This window comes from Triturus cristatus, chromosome 8 (genome assembly GCF_964204655.1).
Source record: "Triturus cristatus chromosome 8, aTriCri1.1, whole genome shotgun sequence".
NCBI lineage: Eukaryota > Metazoa > Chordata > Amphibia > Caudata > Salamandridae > Triturus > Triturus cristatus.
Genome location: NC_140591.1, coordinates 1,686,749,091 through 1,686,766,065, shown reverse-complemented (window position 1 = coordinate 1,686,766,065; position 16,975 = coordinate 1,686,749,091). Strand labels below are relative to the sequence as shown.

Genomic DNA, 16,975 nt, shown 5'->3' with positions numbered 1-16,975 from the left:
ATGTCATTCAAAATTTGCTCCACCCACCAGAGCAGAGAGCAGGAGAAATCACAAACCGTGTGCACATTGTTCACAAAAATAGCTCCTACAACTTCAGTGACAAGGCGGAGTTAAAATGTGTTATTTGTAGATGCCCATATAGAAGCTGATTTCTTTTCGATCTTCTTTATAAAGTTCCTAAGTGTTTAAGTAACATTGCAGCTGATTTAGATTCAGTGCTCGGTTAGATACACATGTATTCTCGTCTCCTTTATCAATAACAATAATAATAAAATCCATAGCATAAATCAAAGAGTTGTTTTTTAAAACCATCATTAGTAAAATACCACATTGGTGATGATTTCAAAATGTTTAAATTTGTATTGACTTAAGTCTGCAACAAAAAGCTGATTAACATCCGCACAGCCTGCCAAGACCAGACCTATCCGCTTTGTCAGTGCTCATTTTATTGTATTTAAAGCATGCCATGGGATCGCAAGTGATTCCTGCCTTTCTCTCAAGTTCTCAGTTTTCCTATTCTCCCCCCTCCTCCCTGGTGCTCTCCCCCCCCCCCTCCTGCTTCCATCCCATTTCCTTCTCAGCTCAGCCTGAATCTCTATCGGGTGATTAGCCGCGCTTTATAAATCCTGATGGATTGATTGATTGAGTGAGAGCTGTTACAGGAGAGGCTGCTCGCTGTCAATCCAATCCTACACCCTCTTCACTCAGAGGAAAGGACTTTATAGAGGGGTGAGTTCCTGACTGAAGACTTTTACAACCAGCCTTTACCACATAGAAAGATCTCAGCAAAGAGGCCATGTTGTCATAAAACTGAACTATTCACTCTATGTGGAGTTGTATGAGTAAGAGTGAGTCTTTCATCAAACTCTACCATACACAATCTGTACCCGTTAAGAGGGCCTGGTCTTTCTCTAAAACCTTGTACACAGACCCTTTATTCTGTTCAGAGATATCAGTAGAGAGCTTGCTGTTTGCAAACCCATTCATTCCCTGTGTTCACTCAGAGGAAAGGTCTTTACAGAGGGGTGAGTTACTCACTAAAGCTTTCTACACTCACCCTTTATGCATTAGAGAGGTCTCAGCAGAGAGGACTTGTTGTCATTAAAAACAAGCGTTCACTCTGTATAGAGTTGTAAGAAATGGAGTCAGCATTTCATCAAACTCTGCCATATAAATCTGCGCCCTGTTATTATGTGATACAACAAACAAATGATGGACGGAATGCTGACAATGCAGACATTCTCCCCCAGTCAAGAGATCTGGGTTAAATCCATCGTTCTTTTGCCCACTACGCCACCCCAGTTTAGACATGGCCATATGCAAATCAGTCTTGACCCTGTGCCTCATGGGAACAGTCCAGCCCGAACTGCCAAGCCATGTCTTCCCTGGACCGGAATCAAGCATCCTAGGACCGGTTTCTGGCTATCAGCCGTCATCAGCTAGGATAGCTTGACTCCAGTGGCGTAGTGAGCACGGGTCCCACGTCTGGGAATACCCATCCCACTTAGGGCGAAAAGCGTTACAACAAACAAATGATGGACGGAATGCTGACAATGCATACATTCTCCCCCAGTCAAGAGATCTGGGTTAAATCCATCGTTCTTTTGCCTACTACGCCCCCCCAGTTTAGACATGGCCATATGCAACTCAGTCTTGACCCTGTGCCTCATGGGAACAGTCCAGCCCGAACTGCCAAGCCATGTCTTCCCTTGACCGGAATCAAGCATCCTAGGACCGGTTTCTGGCTATCAGCCGTCATCAGCCAGGATAGCTTGACTCCAGTGGCGTAGTGAGCACGGGTCCCACGTCTGGGAATACCCATCCCACTTAGGGCGAAAAGCGTTACAACAAACAAATGATGAACGGAATGCTGACAATGCAGACATTCTCCCCCAGTCAAGAGATCTGGGTTAAATCCATCGTTCTTTTGCCCACTACGCCACCCCAGTTTAGACATGGCCATATGCAAATCAGTCTTGACCCTGTGCCTCATGGGAACAGTCCAGCCCAAACTGTCAAGCCATGTCTTCCCTGGACCGGAATCAAGCATCCTAGGACCGGTTTCTGGCTATCAGCCGTCATCAGCCAGGATAGCTTGACTCCAGTGGCGTAGTGAGCACGGGTCCCACGTCTGGGAATACCCATCCCACTTAGGGCGAAAAGCGTTACAACAAACAAATGATGGACGGAATGCTGACAATACAGACATTCTCCCCCAGTCAAGAGATCTGGGTTAAATCCATCGTTCTTTTGCCCACTACGCCACCCCAGTTTAGACATGGCCATATGCAAATCAGTCTTGACCCTGTGCCTCATGGGAACAGTCCAGCCCGAACTGCCAAGCCATGTCTTCCCTGGACCGGAATCAAGCATCCTAGGACCGGTTTCTGGCTATCAGCCGTCATCAGCCAGGATAGCTTGACTCCAGTGGCGTAGTGAGCACGGGTCCCACGTCTGGGAATACCCATCCCACTTAGGGCGAAAAGCGTTACAACAAACAAATGATGGACGGAATGCTAACAATGCAGACATTCTCCCCCAGTCAAGAGATCTGGGTTAAATCCATCGTTCTTTTGCCCACTACGCCACCCCAGTTTAGACATGGCCATATGCAAATCAGTCTTGGCCCTGTGCCTCATGGGAACAGTCCAGCCCGAACTGCCAAGCCATGTCTTCCCTGGACCAGAATCAAGCATCCTAGGACTGGTTTCTGGCTATCAGCCGTCATCAGCCAGGATAGCTTGACTCCAGTGGCGTAGTGAGCACGGGTCCCACGTCTGGGAATACCCATCCCACTTAGGGCGAAAAGCGTTACAACAAACAAATGATGGACGGAATGCTGACAATGCAGACATTCTCCCCCAGTCAAGAGATCTGGGTTAAATCCATCGTTCTTTTGCCCACTACGCCACCCCAGTTTAGACATGGCCATATGCAAATCAGTCTTGACCCTGTGCCTCATGGGAACAGTCCAGCCCGAACTGCCAAGCCATGTATTCCCTGGACCGGAATCAAGCATCCTAGGACCGGTTTCTGGCTATCAGCCGTCATCAGCCAGGATAGCTTGACTCCAGTGGCGTAGTGAGCACGGGTCCCACGTCTGGGAATACCCATCCCACTTAGGGCGAAAAGCGTTACAACAAACAAATGATGGACGGAATGCTGACAATGCAGACATTCTCCCCCAGTCAAGAGATCTGGGTTAAATCCATCGTTCTTTTGCCCACTACACCACCCCAGTTTAGACATGGCCATATGCAAATCAGTCTTGACCCTGTGCCTCATGGGAACAGTCCAGCCCGAACTGCCAAGCCATGTCTTCCCTGGACCGGAATCAAGAATCCACAGGAGTCAAGCTATCCTGGCTGATGACGGCTGATAGCCAGAAACCGGTCCAAGGATGCTTGATTCCGGTCCAGGGAAGACATGGCTTGGCAGTTCGGGCTGGACTGTTCCCATGAGGCACAGGGTCAAGACTGATTTGCATATGGCCATGTCTAAACTGGGGTGGTGTAGTGGGCAAAAGAACGATGGATTTAACCCAGATCTCTTGACTGGGGGAGAATGTCTGCATTGTCAGCATTCCGTCCATCATTTGTTTGTTGTAACGCTTTTTGCCCTAAGTGGGATGGGTATTCCCAGACGTGGGACCCGTGCTCACTACGCCACTGGAGTCAAGCTATCCTGGCTGATGACGGCTGATAGCCAGAAACCGGTCCTAGGATGCTTGATTCCGGTCCAGGGAAGACATGGCTTGGCAGTTCGGGCTGGACTGTTCCCATGAGGCACAGGGTCAAGACTGATTTGCATATGGCCATGTCTAAACTGGGGTGGTGTAATGGGCAAAAGAACGATGGATTTAACCCAGATCTCTTGACTGGGGGAGAATGTCTGTATTGTCAGCATTCCGTCCATCATTTGTTTGTTGTAACGCTTTTCGCCCTAAGTGGGATGGGTATTCCCAGACGTGGGACCCGTGCTCACTACGCCACTGGAGTCAAGCTATCCTGGCTGATGACGGCTGATAGCCAGAAACTGGTCCTAGGATGCTTGATTCCGGTCCGGGGAAGACATGGCTTGGCAGTTCGGGCTGGACTGTTCCCATGAGGCACAGGGTCAAGACTGATTTGCATATGGCCATGTCTAAACTGGGGTGGTGTAGTGGGCAAAAGAACGATGGATTTAACCCAGATCTCTTGACTGGGGGAGAATGTATGCATTGTCAGCATTCCGTCCATCATTTGTTTGTTGTAACGCTTTTCGCCCTAAGTGGGATGGGTATTCCCAGACGTCGGACCCGTGCTCACTACGCCACTGGAGTCAAGCTATCCTGGCTGATGACGGCTGATTGCCAGAAACCGGTCCTAGGATGCTTGATTCCGGTCCAGGGAAGACATGGCTTGGCAGTTCGGGCTGGACTGTTCCCATGAGGCACAGGGTCAAGACTGATTTGCATATGGCCATGTCTAAACTGGGGTGGTGTAGTGGGCAAAAGAACGATGGATTTAACCCAGATCTCTTGACTGGGGAGAATGTATGCATTGTCAGCATTCCGTCCATCATTTGTTTGTTGTAATGCTGTTATTATGTGATGACACAAGGCCTCGTGGTTCTCTGAAGCCTTCTGCACAGGCCCTTGAGGAGAGTTCGCGAGAGCATGAACTGGAAGTTTCACCCCCTCAAAGTTAAAAAACATCAATATAGCTGTTTTAAGTGAGAGCGTAATGGTACGAAGCTTATGAATATTAAGAGAACGGCACGTGTAGCAGCCCGCATTCCTTTTATCCTGTTCCATTTTGTTTAACTGAGCACTAACTATTCTTGGCTCCTTGACTGTAATATGTTTCGTAAAAAAAAGCTGTTATTTTACCTTTTTTTAAACCTAGAAATACACGTGAAAAAAAACAAAATTAAGTAGCAGTTAGATATGGTAAAAATATTTCTTTAAATAATTTTAAAAACGGAGAAATTCACTGAAAAAAAGAAAGGTTAAAGTGTTGTTATAGTTAGGTGAAAATGTCAGTGACAATGTAATGTTTTGAACAAAAAAAACAGAGAAATTCCCCAGTTACTACCCACTTTTCTACTCATATCAACCTCATTTCTTAATATACAACGGTGATTGTGAGTGGTTTGATACAGATAAAAGCTGTCCGTAGAAGGGCATTAATTTTGGAACAGACGTTGAGCATCTTGAAGAACTTGGCTTTCTCTGAACAGTAGTATACATATTGAACGGTGTGTGTGATGAGGATTTCCCATATGTATGTGGTTGGTTGTTAATCTGATGTAGGGTGCCCATGAAGTGTATGTTGTAGGGTCAATGCTGCATATAACTCATACTTGCCACACCTAAGGAAGTTCAATTAAATTCTCATGTCTTGTAAAACGCATGGCTACCCAATGCAGGCTTCCCAGCGCTACCTGTCCTAGCTGGAGTGATAAATGTTTAGGCATAACGATAGGTTTTCAATTGTTTTCTGAAGCTCATTAAGTTGTCATCTAGTCTTAGGCTGGTGGGTAATGAGTTCCAGAGTTTCGGAGTGAGATAGGCAAACAACCTCCGCCTTTAGCTCTATAAACTCTGGGGCCAACAAGCAGGCCTAGGTAGATTTACCTGAGATCTCGATTGGAACCGTATTAACATAGCTCTGGGATCTAGGCAGCCTAATTAGGCTTGCGAGAGAGCAGTACTCATTGAGGGTTAGAACGCTTGTATCTTAATCCACTGCACTAGTGCGTACATTGGTAGAGGGCACTGACACTCTGATATTTCCACTTAAACATGACACTATATGTTCCTCCTATGTGTTGTGTGGGTAATGCTGGAATTTGTGGTTTCCTTATGATATAGTATGTCGGTGCACCTCACCGAGAAAGCGATTGTGAGACTGTGTCTCCTGGCATAAATTTAAAAGGCCAGCAACAGGTTTTAAGATTTTTGTTACTATCACAGAGTAACTGTTAGAATTGGTCCTTACGAATGCCTAAGAACCAAGAGCTGGGTCATGGAAAAGGAAGAAACATGTTGGCCATCCTAGGGGAATATGTTTTCCAAACCACCTTTTCCGTTTCCTTTAATCCATTCCACTGGAAGCACTTGATTAAAATTTGTTTTAGCCTACCAGGAGATACACTTCATATACTTAGCACTCTGCCTCTCACCCACACATCAAGCTCTTCTTTATTACCTATAAAGCATCTCAGCTGCTGTCAGGTGGAGAGTTGTAGCCCTCACCAGGTACCTTGTGGTACTGGTGTGAGGAGGGAACCCAATGATGAAGCCACCCTTTGGGGGATGAGGGTTCTCGTCCTTTAAAAACAGCATTTTCTTCACACATAAGAACATGCTCTTAATGACCAGGCGTACCCTTATGTGTGCTATAAGTAAAAAGTAGGACATGTACTTGTATGTTTTACATGTCTTGGTAGTGACAAACTACAAAATATGTCTTTCACTACTGTGAGACCTACTCCTCTCATAGGTTAACATTGGGAATTCCTTAATACACTTTACGCTGTAATGCCGGATTAGAAAAGAGTAGCTTTCTCATGTTTCATATCTTTGGAATGGTAATGATAAATCCTATTTACTGATAAAGATGGATTTAACAGTACTATTTTAGAAATGATACTTTTGGACTTACCCTGTCTAGGATTGTGGTTCCTGCTTGGAAAGGGTGCATAACTCTGCCAACCAGAAAACCAATGTCTAAAACTCCCGTTTGACAAGAGAGTTGAAAATGGTCCCGCCAGGCAGGAGCAAAGACATGTTTCCCTGCCACTGTAGTGCGGGCAGGTAAAATACTATGTCCCGTGGCTGGGCTCCCCAGGACATGGTTCCCAGTCCCCTTAAAGTAACCCTGGGTGAAGTACTACGCTACGCTCGCATAGTTTGCGAAGTTTGCGCTACTTCGCACTATGCGAATTGCACGTAGCACAGTGCAAACATGGTCATTTTTTGCTGCTCGCAGTCCACATCATCAAGTTGGCAACCGCGAGCGGACAAAATTACATCCCGGCGCGACTTTTTCCTCATTTGCGATCAGCAACATCAAGTTGCCGATCACGAGTGTGGAAAATAAACCTCCCGGCGAGATTCTCAACGCGGGGATGTCAGGATTCTCATTGCAAGTGGTCGCGTATGATCGCAACCGCTCGCGATGAGAAACTACCAGTCCGCATTGAGAAAGCTGCCGTTCGAGTAGAAATCTACTCGAGCGGCAGAAAACGACCTCTTGCACTGTGCAAGATGCGATTTGCACTGATTGCACAGTGCGGACAAGCATCCGGCACTGTGCAATCAGTGTGAACAGCATTTTGCACAGTGCACTGCGAATTTTGCGTAGCTCGCGTAGTGTGATGTGCACTTTGCATAGCTACGCGCAGCGCTACTAAGCCCAGGGTTACATTAAAGGCTCAAGGAGCATGTGTGAGACCCCCCGCCATTTAGCTTTAAGTGACGGTCCTAGGAATAGGGTCCCCTGGCAATTTTTAAGGCTAGAAGATGGGGTTGCAAGCTCCCCCCTCCTTAATAAATACATTGGGCCTTGGGAGATCAGGTCCCAAAGGCCAAATAAATGCTTAGGGAGGGTAGCTGAGTGCCTCTCCCCTTAAACAAGATATTGGGCCACAGGGGATGGTGTCCCTGGTACCTAAAACAGCTCAGGGAGGGGGTCCACGTGCTGCCCTCCCTTATTAATTAGATTGGGCCCCAGGGGATGCTCTTCCTCTTTGAGCACACCATGGGAGTGGCTCCACTCTTTCATAGATATCCTTGTTTCTTTATTCAATATAAACTGTCATGATAGTGTGACTCACTCAGCGCTCCATACGCATCTTTCTTTTACAATAATTGTTGGGCCGCGTAATTGTTGGGCCGGGTACTACCCACTATATGGCGCCTACAATTACCACAGAGATGTGCGCCACATGTTGTTGTTCTGCAAAACTAACTAGCAAAACTGATGAGCCGGCAACCCGTGGAGCCTACTACCTTTTCCCGAGACGTATGGAAGCCTGGCGCCTTGCTGGGCTCTGTAATATTACTATAAGCACTTTAAAGCAGCTGATGCCCGGTTCCACCGGGTCTGTATTACAAAAAATGTGCTGGTTATAAAGCAGTCACACTCTGTGCCGCTTGTGGGACTGGGCCTAGGCGGCAGTGTGTTTCCCTTTGTAGCATATTATGGATTACAAATCCAGGGCTCAGATCCCTTTAGAGCCTCTGGCATGCCAAACTGAAGCATGGACATGCTCGACCCGACGTCTTGATGCGCCCGTGCTCAGTAGGCTCATTCCTGTCAGCAAAAGTGGGCAAATATGCAGCAGGCCGACTGCGCAAACCTCTGGAGAAGGAGGCGTGGGCCCGTCTCTGGGTGGAATGTACGTGCCCCTCTCTAACCAGCAAGGTAGCCCTTATGCCGGAAATAAATGCTAGAGTTGCTACATTCCTCTTAAAGTAAATCTGGGATCCTAGCAAAGGTATCGACAGGTCCTGCAAGTCCTGCCAGGACAAATTATTGGATGTCATAGTGATTGAGCAAGGGCTTCACATATAAGAACATGCTCTAAATGAACGCACATGAACACGCAGGTTAGTGAAGCTTGCCTATGTGTTGCTAACACTAATAACATGTACGAAGGACTGAAAAAAAAAACGCTTTAACGGGGAAATCTTTACTGCGCATGCGTCAACTGCTTCAATGCAATATGACAAATTAATGCTTGGAGGTAAATTCTTGCGCATGTGCAGAAGGCACTAAAATGGTGTCTTGAAGACTCTCGTACATGGCACCTGCTTAGCTGAAGCAAAAATTAGCTATTTTACTAATGCTAATGCGGGAAAAGTATTAATAAGTAAAGGGGAATAGAGTACAGATGGGTGGTATACTGTGAAACCATTTATTTTTTTGGAAGTAACATTTGTCTTTCTGAATTTATTACTAGTGCACACTTGGGCCTCTCATGTATAACTGAAGTAAGCAGAGTCACATGACAGCTGCGCATGTCCGCTGAAAGTGAACCCGAAATGATGAGATGGAGTTTGAACCAAAGCCAAGGTCACAAGATGTCCCAGCCCGAGAACGGACGGTGAAAGTACAACTGAATGGACCTACATGTTAGATTTTAAACAAATGTTGCAAATGAAACATGAATGCAGGTGGGAAATAAAAATAGGAATAAAAATTAAGGGGAGTGTTTGTGAACAATGGTTTAACTGAATAAAGTGACATGTAAGCATGGTGTAATGATCCCCCCGTCATGTAAGCATGGTGTGATGATCCTCCCCCGTCATGTAAGCATGGTGTGATGATCCCCCCCGTCATGTAAGCATGGTGTGATGATCCCCCCCGTCATGTAAGCATAGTGTGATGATCCTCCCCCGTCATGTAAGCATGGTGTGATGATCCCCCCCGTCATGTAAGCATGGTGTGATGATCCCCCCCGTCATGTAAGCATGGTGTGATGATCCTCCCCCGTCATGTAAGCATGGTGTGATGATCCCCCCCGTCATGTAAGCATGGTGTGATGATCCCCCCGTCATGTAAGCATGGTGTGATGATCCTCCCCCGTCATGTAAGCATGGTGTGATGATCCCCCCCGTCATGTAAGCATGGTGTGATGATCCTCCCCCGTCATGTAAGCATGGTGTGATGATCCCCCCCCTTGCCTGACCAATTGGATCTCGTATTTTTACGATATTGAAACTTTAGTGGGTGGAACATGAAGAACGAAAGGTGTAATTGAGATAGCCGTAGTTAGTCAGACGAAGATTTGATGGATGCCGCAGAGCTCGGGATGCTGTCGGTGTAGCGGGTGATGATGACGCTGGGAGAGACGCTGTGAGATGCTGATGAAGAAGCCGAATGCAGAACTTTCTATCCTAATTAATTTGGTTAGATAAGAAGATTTCGGAAGAATCTCGAGGAGGAAGAGAGTGTCAGAGAGGGGTGCGACGCTACCGTCGGTATTAGAGACGTCATCTATCCTGTCCTGAATCCTGTCCTGAAGTCTTTGTCGCCTGATCTGTCCCGGGGACCCTTACCAGCCCTTTGGCCAGGGGGTTGGTCTTCACACCATTCTTGGTAATGATATTTTTGCGTTATTTGCTGATGTTCTTTTCTCTCTGTCCACTCCCTTTCTGAGCATTGGTCATTGCGTGAGTCCAAAGTATTTGTTTGATGATTAATTAATTGAATTTTCTCTTCTAAGAATGATGGTGACTGCACTGTGTATTTGAAATGGTTCACATAAAATTAATTTAGATAAAGGTTTTAAAACTTCCAGAGTCTGTGGTTATTTACTTTAAATGAATGAGATAGAGTTAGTGTTAATTTTCACTATCAACTAGTTCAACTAATGGTCCATTGACCAGAGGAAAGAACTTTTTGATCATTGAAACGTTAGTTAGGAATAAGATACAACTAATCCTAAAATTGTGGAAAATCATAAACTTCGACTACAGCGGTTTACTCAATTGTGTGTGTGTTGGTAGGGGAGTATCTGATGTTGGTACGCCGCTGGATCAATAGGGCCACTCACAAGAACCCTGGAGATGGCTAAGGAAGCCAAAGCTTTTGGTAATGTGAATTCCCACGAAGTATTATTCGGCTGGGTGCAATGCGCTGTAATTTTCCTGGGGAATGTCAATTCCATCCTGTCGGCAGAGAGACAAAGGTCCCTCCTGATTAAGGTGGACCTCAAGCTGGGGAACTTGGCGGTGATGGAGGCAGGAGGAGCGGCTCAAGGGGGGCCATTTCAGAGAGCCCTTCCTCAAGGAACTAGGGAAATTTGTGGCTACATTCACTTTCTTGGATAAGGCACAGGCTTCGATCAAGAAGATCTTTCACCCCTGAATGGTTTTGGGGCCGGCCGTGGTAGAGGGTGCTCGGCCGGCTGCTTCTACACACAAGGCCCTACTTGGGGTCAGAGCTTCCGCAAAGGCCAGAATCCATCCTGTTCTGGGGAGTTCTTCACTACGAGAAGAGGCCATAGAGGCTGCAATGCCGAGGGTGCCTCCAGGGGGCAATTTCAGTCTACCCAATCAGGAGAGTGTTCTACTTTCTTACAAACTAAAGGTGGAGCGTCGTCTGGCTGTGCTTCTTCACATTTGGAAGGCTGTTCCCTCCGATGCATGGGTTCTGCAAACCATACAAGGCTTTCAAATAGAGATTTACGGTTCCCCCATACAATGCTTGCGCCCCCATCCTCTAGTTTTTTCAGGGGACCAGGCTGCCTTGATAGATCAGGAGGTAGAGGATCTGCTCCGCAAGGAGGTGATCACCCCAACACACCTCCATCCTTGTAGCTTTTCGGAAATCTCTTCCTATTAAAGAAGTGAGAAGAAGGCCAAAGACAGGTGATCAACCTCAAAGAAGCCAATGGGTAGTTGTTGTACTGCCATTTCAAAATGGAGAGCAAACAGCTTTTGTGCTACCTCCTGAGGATGGCCGATTGGATGGTTAGTCTCGAACTCAAGGACGCTCGGCATTTTTCCCCCTCATCGCAGGTTCCTTCAGTTCTGGTGGTGGGACAAGGTCTACGAGTTCAAGACCTTGCCGTTCGGACTCTTCTCAGCCCCCTGGTGCTTTACCAAAGTCTTGAAGCGGTCATAGAAGCCCTCAGGTCCAGGGTTACTGCCTAATTATCTACCTCTAAGATCTCCTCCTCATGGATCAATACCTGTTTACTTTGTTGGGGAGCTGAAAAAGTCAGTTCATTTGCTGGAAAGCCTGTGGTTTCTGATCAACGAGAAGAAGTTGCTTCTGACCCTGTCCAAACAGACCGCTACACTGGGGTTCATCGTCAACTCCACAGAGAAGACGTTGAGTCTCCCTTTTCGGAAGGTGGCTAAAATTCAGTGGGAACTGCACAAGGCTCTGTCCTACCCATGCAACCTCGCTATGCCAGATCTCCAGAGTAGTGGGCCTCCTGTCCTCCTTGATCAAAGCGATCCTTCTGGGCCCGCATTTTCTGGGCCTTGTATTACAGGGCCCTACAACGCCTCAAAACCTTCCAGCTCCGCAAGGGCCTTCAGTATTCAGAAAGGGTTTCTTTGACAGAGGAAATCAGGAACGAGATGCTGTGGAGGTTGGCACACATGGAAGCCTGGAACAAGTGCACCATTTTCGGCTCGGATCTGGATATAGTCATCTAATCCGATGCCAGCATGGTAGGTTAGGGCGTCCATTGCGGGAACTCATTCACCGGCAGAAAATGGTCTGAGGAGCAATCATTGCACATAAACTGCCTGGAGCTCATGGAGGCTTCCTTTGCCCTAAAGTGCTGGACCAAGGGAAAGGTGAGTTGTTGTGTTCTAAAGATGGACAACGTTTCAGTGCTACAGTACATCAACCATCTGGGCGGCACCGGATTGAAGATACTGGCAGACCTAGCCAGGGATCTCTTGGCTTTTTGGCTGTCAACAATGTAGCCATCACGGCAGAGAAATTTCCAGGAGCATCCAACAAGGTGGCAGATTAGTGCTCCAGGGAGTGGTCGGACATGAGTCTCTGGCGAATTGAGCCACAGGTCTTCAAAGCGCTAAAGAAGACATGGGGTACATTCACAGCAGATCATTTTGTATCTCACCTTGACCACGAGGTGGGTAGGTTTTTTAGTTGGAGGCTGGATTCGCTGGCAGCAGCGACGGATGTCTTTCTCCAGGACTGGTCGAAGGAGAAGGGGAACATGTTTTTCACCCCTTTGTAATAATAATGAGTCTCTCAACACTGATACGAGCCAGCAAGCAACCATAGTCCTATTCATGCCATATTGGAAGTCTCAAGCATGGTTTTTAGTCCTTCTGGAAATTTCCTGGGATTTTCCAATCCTTTTACCCCACGCACCAGATCTCCTTCGGGATCCTCTGGGCAACAATCACCCTCAAATCCCACAAGGAAGAATGTCCCTCATGGTGTGGTGGATTACAGAGAAAGGTGGCAAATCCTGGTCCTTTGACATGAAGCTGAAAGAATGCTGGCCATGGCCTGGGCTGGCGGATTGTTGCAGGGATTCTGCATAGGCACAGACTATGCTTGGGACCACACAGCCCTAGTATTCATCATGTCATGTGGGCGGAGCTTTGCTTCCACGCATTCATAGGTTAGCATAAGTGGTTTAGATGTTAGACTCCATTTTGACTTTTGGCTGCTTTTGCGCACGACACTACAGTAGCTGTTAGTATAAGTGAACTCGCTTGCTTTGCTTACATGAGAACTGTCTATTGTTCCCTTACACAGCGGCCTTAGCCTGCACATTATATTCAGACAGCGCCACGGTCAAATAACAACTGTATGCTGAAGTTAAGGTTGATCGGCCCACGCTCTAGACATAACATGCACGCAGCTGCACACAACTGAAAATCAAGCGCCTTTAATATAGCATTGCATGCCAGATTAGGGCACTTGGAAGAATAACCTTTCCAGAACGAAGAGCTGAGCTGTGCAGAGATGTGAGACACCTCTACAGAACTAAAGAGGTGTGGGGTCCCTATTCAAGCCCAAGAGACCTTCTTTAGTTATAAACTTAATACTAGCTTGGGGAGGGTGGAATGTCAGGCCATGTATGTTTCCCCTATCATTGTAATATGATTTCTCCCTTTGTAATATGCGGAATTGTAACCATGCTGATAGAATTATTTCTGATCATAAGCCTGCTAATGTCTGCTAAAATACTGCACCGTAGAGCAGGTAGTTAAAATAAAACATTTTAAACTTTACCGTGTCTCTTTACTCTTGTTGTGAACTGGTACGAGAAAACAAAACGAAAGAGCGTTCTTGATTCCCACTATTTCTGAGAAGTTTCCTAAGTGGCTTGTTCTGGGTTGTCTAATCATTGGTAGCTAAGCTGTAGCACGGAGAACGAATGAGACACTGATGCTAGTCGGATAAGGGTTCTGGGTTCTGAGGTGTGGGTCTGGTACACCACAATTCACTGAGGTCCTGGGTTCCTGGGCACAATTCTGTACACGAGCAGAATCCCCACAACAATCATACTATTTTAAAATGGTTCCCACTCTCTCGAAGAAATATACACTTACTCAGGCCAAGTTAATATATGCAACTCTATTTATTGATAACGAAGCCTTGAAAGGATATGATTACTGGAAGGACAATATTGACTTAAAATCGGTACGGGCCCTAAGTCCTTGCAGATCCAAGGTGCAGAACGACTATTTCATGCATGTCCGATACCGATGCAAATGATCTTTCTTAACGACACGGTCCAACAGACTACTTGTCTAGGGTTGGCTAAGATTAAAGAATTGAACACTCCCACTATCCTTTGCCCTCTTTGATAATTGGCAATCTTATGCAAGGTATACTGAAAATCAACTAAATATTATAATGAGAAGCAGTACATGCTGAGGAAAGTCCTGCCCCTGCTACCCTCCAATTCCCAAAAACTCTTAATCCAAGGCCTAATAGTTTCAAGGCTTGATTACAGCAACGTGCTCTATCTGGGCGCTCCGGAAGCGACTCTCAACAAGCTTCAGAGAATCCAGAACACCGCTGCCCGGATTATCACAAATACCCCTGCCAGAACCTCGGCTAAACCTGCTCTCAAACTTCTTCATTGGCTCCCCATAAGGGAGCGAGTCAAATTCAAGGCTCTATGCCTAGTCCATAAATCACTACATCATCAAGGCCCCCCGATCCTTAACAAATTCATCACCCGTTATAAAACTACAAGATCCCTACGCTCAGACTCAGAAAACCTCATCAACACCCCCAGATTCAAGAAAGCCCGATCTGGAGGAAGACGTTTCTCGGTCCAAGCGGCACGCCTCTGGAATTCGCTCCCCCGCTACCTGAGACTAGAATCGCAATACCTGCCCTTCAGGAAGCAGTTAAAAACTCATCTCTTTCCCTAAGGTCTTAAGTCCCCCCACGAATCGGAGTCTTTGTTTTTCCCATCCGCCCCCCCCCCCCCCACCTCTGCACTGTCCCGGTACCGCCGAATTGTTGAATTAGGGTTCCTAGCGCTGGGATACTTCTTGGTGACTATGCGCTTTACAAAAATAAATAATAATAATAATAATAATAATACATGTAATTCTTCTTTGATGGCTCCGACAGGGTGAGCATTAAGGCCGTCAGACATGAATGTTTCTCATTCTCATTTTGTGAATACTGCGTCTGGGCTCAAATTAAATAGACCTGATCTCCGTTACACCCAAACCTCGCATTCAAACACTGTTACTACTTATTCGGTAGGTAAATTATTTCAACAATGGTTAGAACATTCCACATTGTCTGCAGTGAAACAACATCTTTCTTTCCTGTCTGAAGATATAAGCATATCTGAGGTGCTTTTGGGTCCAAAAAACCCACGTTCTAAATGATTTGTTTATGCTGCGTATAATGAACTTTGGAAATTGTCGCAACTGGAAGCTGCAGTACGTTTATGTCAAATTAATCAAGATAAATTAGATAAAGTGCTTGCTGTTGTCAACAACAATATTAATACACTGTCATCTCGTATTTATACTTTAAACAATATTGTGTCATCAGTAATTGATATTGTTCAAAATGAGGTTTCTACCTTGTATCTTGGACAGAATCAACTTAGATCAGTTACGCAATTTAGCTGGACCTTGCAAAAACGTAAGAATGGGCGTGTCCCTTGCATTACATTAATTGTAGCGCAATGCTTTTACCATTTAATTTGACACACAAACAGCAATCAATGGGTATGAAAGACGCTAGTGACACCAAGCCACACATAGAAAAGCTTGAACAACTTCCCTTCACTATTGCGGAAACTCATTCTGCGTTGTAGCTAATGCATGGCGTTATCTCGTTGCCCATTTTGACCTTTGAGTTCAGTGCCTGCATGAAACACTTCCCAGGAGGTAAATAAGAACCCCTTGGGAGCAGCTACATACATGAGTTATGGTCCCTGCCCTTTACGTATCGTTGTCAACAAGCTGAGAGACGTTTTCCTTACGGGGCAGGAGTATGACTCCACTGCTGGTCATTCCCTTGTGTGTAAACAAGTAAAACTTCACAGCGCTTGTAATGTTTCTGCTTCAAATCTGGCTTGTTATTTGACAAAGAGATACAAGTCCGCCTGGTCAAAGTGGATTCCTTGCTGACTTCAACTCGATGAAGATCCCTTGGGGTGCGACATTGTCCCTGTTATGAATTTTTGTGCCTCTTTGTTGTGTCGAGGTCAGGCCTTTAGACCGATTAACTCGTACTGATCGGCCATTTCTGCAGATCATCTATCACTTCAAGGTGTACAGGTCGGGGAACACTCGCTGGTGTGCAAACTGATGAGGGGAAACCACTTGGCGTTGCCCCCCTTAGCCGCGGCATTCATCCCTGTTGGATCGCAATTTGGTGCTTTAACTGTTCAAGTCTTGGCAGCAAATTATTTTTTTGTCACAAAAATAACTGTCAACAAAATTGGCAATGTTGCTTTGTTTTTCTTTCACAGTGTATCAGATTTGTGAGCGCTTGACATTACAGGTCGGGTTTTTACCCCACGAAGAGTTACCTTTCACATTTCCCGGGGAACAAAATCCAACTCCAGACACATATCCTATGCGGGTTTTGATGAGTGCCCCAAGTTGTGTGTGGTACGGTGCCTAAAGGCATATGAGAGTATAATGGAGGAATATCACCCTCCGGGTGAACGGCAGTTGCTGACAGCACTTAAGAAACCTTTCAAAGCGATCTCTTCTTCAACCATTGCCCGTTGGATCCACTGGGTCATGCTGGAAGAGGGCAGTGATGTCTCACTCCATTAGAGGGGCCATGGCCTCCAAAGCCTTCATTCTAGGATCGCCACTAGAGAACATTCTTAATGCAGCAGATTAGTCTTCAGACTCAATGATTTATTTTAAACCGGTCATTGATATGGCATGTTTGGTGGTGGACAAGCTTTGAATGAGCATAATTCTTGCCTCGGTCCTGACATAGATGAAAATTGTCCTAGCTTTCGTAATGGAACATTTCAATTCGAT

General features: G+C 46.2%; 1 protein-coding gene across 4 annotated transcripts in view; it reads right to left on the bottom strand.

Annotated features, from left to right (window-relative positions):
* LOC146808607 (NACHT, LRR and PYD domains-containing protein 3-like) overlaps positions 1 to 16,975 on the bottom strand; it is an 800,827-nt gene that overhangs the window by 392,151 nt on the left and 391,701 nt on the right. The window lies entirely within an intron of this gene.